Here is a 4644-nt window from a genome sequence, read left to right on the forward strand (position 1 = left end):
TCGTGCAAAACCGTTTTGAGCGACATATGTACACTTGTCTTGCGCAAAACAGCTTTGCGCGAAGCCAGTCTTCGTCGTGCAAGATTTTGGTGGCAAACTAAGAAAGCTTTACCATTTTTTTCCCACCTTTGCACAACGCATGTACACCTACGTCACGCAAAACAGCTTTGCGTGACGTAGGTGCACATGCGTCACACAAAACAGTTTTACGTGACAAAGGCTGGCGTCGCACAAAGTCAACGATTTTTTCTGCTTCATTTAATCAGTTTGGGAGGCAGAAACTGCAAACCCAGTTGTAGAAACTACTTCCCTTCCCCATTTCTCTTAAAAACCTTCTCCAATCCCTCATTTGCTCATAAATTCAACATACAAATATTTCATCTCTTTTCATCATGCAATCCCTCCCTTGCTCTTAATTTGTTGTAGCTTTCGAATGCCATGTTGGCCCTGTTTCCCAGATCAGGTTTGAATTGATATCAATTTTTTCTGTTTTTTCGAATGAAATCCTTCCCTTGCTCTTAAACATGATGTAAACTGAATTAAACTATAACACCTTTACAAGTTTGTGTCTCTTTGGATTGACAATTGCTTTGTAGAATTTGCCTACAGCTTTTGTCTTGTATATGTCATTTTCAGGGCAACGTGGAGAGAATGCCATTTAGTGGCTAATTATTACAAGCAGTTTTTTTCAAATGCTACTTTTAAGTGGCAGCAAAGATTCGAAGTTTGAAGGTAAACCATTTACTGGATGATTATTGGTACTGTAATTCTTCTGCAGTTTTGGTGTCATAAAAGAGGTCAAACACACATTCATCATTTTTCCATTCATGAGCATAATTATAATTTGGTGCTCTGGTCTAAAGTAGTCTCAAATATAGAGCAGTAGCTCGTTCAAAATAATATGCAACCATAAAGCACAGAGTTCTACTTCCTCATGATTGAGAGTTGAGATACAGATAATCACTAACTCATCTTTTATATTTCCATTTCCAATTTGTTAATTTATGTATACGTTCATATATGTGTCCAGTTATACATGGTTTTCAAATTAGCAACTGCATGCAACCATAAATATACTTCATAAGTTCATATCAACTAAGACATGCAAAATCACAAATCCTATAAATTGAATATTAGGGAATGAAAGCAACTAAGACGAAAAAATTTATACATGCTCCTCATCTAGTCGAAAAGTAAACTGTCTGCAAGTAAAACGGGACCAGGTTCAAGTATGTAAATTTTTGGTTTTTGGTGGAGAAAGGAAACCATCCAAATTTTCTATTGTAAATTTTTCAACTTGATTTGAATTTGTTTATGAAACAAAGAACTTGGACCTTTTGGCTTTTGCAAAGGCATGCCACAACATGTTAAAGACATAAATTCCCCATATCTCTCTCTATCTCTCGCAAGACCTTCTCTTAAATTATTAGTTCTTTCTTTTCAGTTGTTACTGTCTTTTCTAATCAACTTTTTCACTGTCATTATTTACTCTGATTGGTGATGATAGAGGCATGGCTACTGTATCTCATATAAGAGTTTACCAGAAGCTATGAAGTGAGGGAAAAATAATTTTCCCCATATATTTTTATTTATTTATTATTGGATTAAACAAAATAAAGGAGAACTAAGGACTAAATTAAGAGATAGATGCGTAAAGTGAAATAAAGGGTGCATCTATCACTTTATATTACAATGAAAATGAAGTCTAAGAGAATTTTAACTACATTTGAGATGTCACAATGTACATAAATCACTTTATTTTCTTCGCTAAATTAATTTTTATTAATTTTATCTATTTTATTTAGTTTTAGTAATTATTATGATTTAGTTTATTTGTATGCACATATTTTTGTATATCACCTACAAAATTGTTTTGTGTTGTACGAAGTTAATACTACTTAACTTTGTACACTTATTTTTTCAAGAAAACCTTAGTTTCCCGTTTGAGAATTAGTTGGATTTTGTGCAGGGATGCGAAAGCATGACTGCGGTCCAATTAATTCTTGAATTGTCCCATTTTTTTTGACAATTTGGGAATGCATAGTTATGTGTTGTAGTTTGCGGTTCATGGATTAGGTTTCGATAGTGGAAATTTTGGTAACATTTCCTAATGTTCTTCTAGTACATGGTGGATATTATGTATCTATGGTGTGCACTTGAAAAACTGTAAGGAGATGCTGCCGAAATTTGCCCACGGCGAAATTTAATCCATTGGAATCGTAAATTACAGCACATAATTGTGCATTCCTGAATGGGATAGGGCCTTTACCAGAGGAATAAAGTGACAAGACAATAGTTGAAGTTGTTGTAATTCTTATACTTTTATTAGGATTGCAGACAAAATGGACAGACAGTGGATACATAATCATAATAGATGTGATGTTGAGTACTTGGATGGAATAAATGAGTTCATTGAATTCGCAACTAGACACAACCTGTAGGAGGTGTAACAACTCAATGTGGGAGATATGCGAAAATGTTCAATTTCATTTATTAAGAAATGGGATGATGGAGGCCTATACTACTTGGTCTCATCATGGAGAACGATTAGACCAAGCTTCGTCTTCTTACATGACATGAGTGGAAACTGTTGAATCTAATGTCGATCCTAGTGAACAAGTTATGAATATTCTAAATGACGTTTATCTATACACCTTGAGCAACACCAACCATGAAGGGGGAGATGACGGCCATCCAACCATGGACAGTGAGGCATTAAAAAACTATTGAAAAATGCCAAGCAAGAATTATATCCGGATTGCAAGAACTTTTCGGTGCTTACTGCAATTGCGGAGTTGATGCATGGCATGATCAAGTTTCGTTTGTCAAACAAGTGTTTTGATTACTGTTTGGGAGTTATCAAGAGGATGCTTCCAAAGAAGAATTGTTTACTTGAAGGTCATAAAAGTGTCCAAAAAGTGTTGAAGGGCGAGGTATGAAAAAATTCACACGTGTGTAAATAATTGTATATTGTTCTATAAGAAGAACAAACAATTGGATAAATGCCTTATCTTCAATGAGCTGAGGTTTAAAATGACATCACAGAATAGAAAGACCAAGATTCCACAAAAAGTATCTTCCATTAAGCCTAGGTTGCAGCGATTGTACATGTCGATGCATACCGCAACCAACATGAGATGGCATAAAGAATGACGGGTAAATGATGATGTTATGAGGCATCCTACATATGGAGAGGCATGGAAAGAATTTGATTGGATATACCATGTTTTTGCAACTGACCCGTGCAACGTTAGATTGGGACTTGCCACCGACAGATTTAATCTGTTCGGGGTTTTAAATCAAATCCACAACACTTGGCCGATCGTCATTTTTCCTTATAATATGCCGCCTTGGAAGTGCATGAAAAAAGAATACATGATGTTGAATTGATGTTTATTTGCGGCCGTTGGTTGATAAGCTAAAAGATTTATAGAAAAATGGTGTTCGTACGTACGATAAGTATACTAAGCAGATGTTCACCATGCGAGCGGCAGTGATGTGAACAGTAATCGATTTTCCCATGTATGCAATGGTTTCTGGGTGGATGACTAAGGGTTATTTGGCATGTCCAATATGCAAGGAGAACGTAACATCGTCTTGCGAGAAAAGTTTGTTATCATGGTCATTGTAGATGGCTCCCTTGGGACAACGAGTGGCGTCAGAATGATAAAACCTTCCATGGCACAAAAGAGACTCAACCAAGACCAAGAGAATGGTCCGGAGATGAGATTTTGGATCAGTTAAACCTTTAGGAATTTGGTCATTTCGGCAAAGGGGTCAATAAGCCCAGACCAAGTACACATCTAAACTGGATGCACAAGAGTAAGTTATTTGAGCTCTCGTACTGGTCAAAGTTAAAATTGAGACGCAACCTCGATGTTATGCATATTGAGAAAAATGTGTTTGATCCTTTGGTCGGGACAATTCTAGACATTGAAGGAAAAACGAAGGACACGATCAAAACTCGCCTCGATTTGGAACAAATGGCATTAGGTTATCCTTGTGGATGAAGAGAGTTGGTGGTACATTGAAGAAAGGCCATCCCCTTTTTACAGTTAAGCCGAATTGGAAGAAAGAGTTTTTCAACTTTATTTTTTCTGTAAAGTTTCCAGATGGATATGTTTCCAATATCCCGCACTGCGTGAACGTGAAGGGGTGTAAATTTTCAAACATGAAGAGTCATGACTGTCATGTGATACTCTAACGCCTTCTTCCGGTTGGTATTCGACACTTATTGCCTTTTGATGTGGTGAAACCAATCGTGTTATTGTCGAGATTTTTTTCGTAGTTAACTGCAAGCTGTTTGCAGAAGTTGGATGTTAAACAATTGCAGGACACATTGTGAACGTCTTATGCAAGTTCAAACAGATATTTCCCCCAGGTTTCTTTACTAGTATGATTCACGTGATGATTCACTTGCCAAATGAGGCATTGCTTGCCGGACCAGTGAACTGTCGATAGATGTGTCCAATAGAAAGGTACTTAATTAAGCATCTATATATATAACAGATTCATGATCAACGAACACTTTGAATAATTTGTAGCATACCTTTTATTTGTGCAGATATCTTGGTGAGTTGAAAAAGTGTGTCCGAAATAGGGCAAAGCCCGAATGATCACTTTGTGGAGGCATGGGTCGCATAC

General features: G+C 36.6%; 1 pseudogene; it reads left to right on the top strand.

Moving 5' to 3' along the window:
• The first annotated feature begins 3171 nt into the window (after window positions 1–3171).
• Window positions 3172–4323, top strand: LOC148697098 (uncharacterized; annotated as a pseudogene).
• The last annotated feature ends 321 nt before the right edge of the window (window positions 4324–4644 follow it).

Source organism: Pyrus communis, chromosome 5 (assembly GCF_041283825.1).
Source record: "Pyrus communis isolate YQ-2024b chromosome 5, ASM4128382v1, whole genome shotgun sequence".
NCBI classification, from domain to species: Eukaryota; Viridiplantae; Streptophyta; class Magnoliopsida; order Rosales; family Rosaceae; genus Pyrus; species Pyrus communis.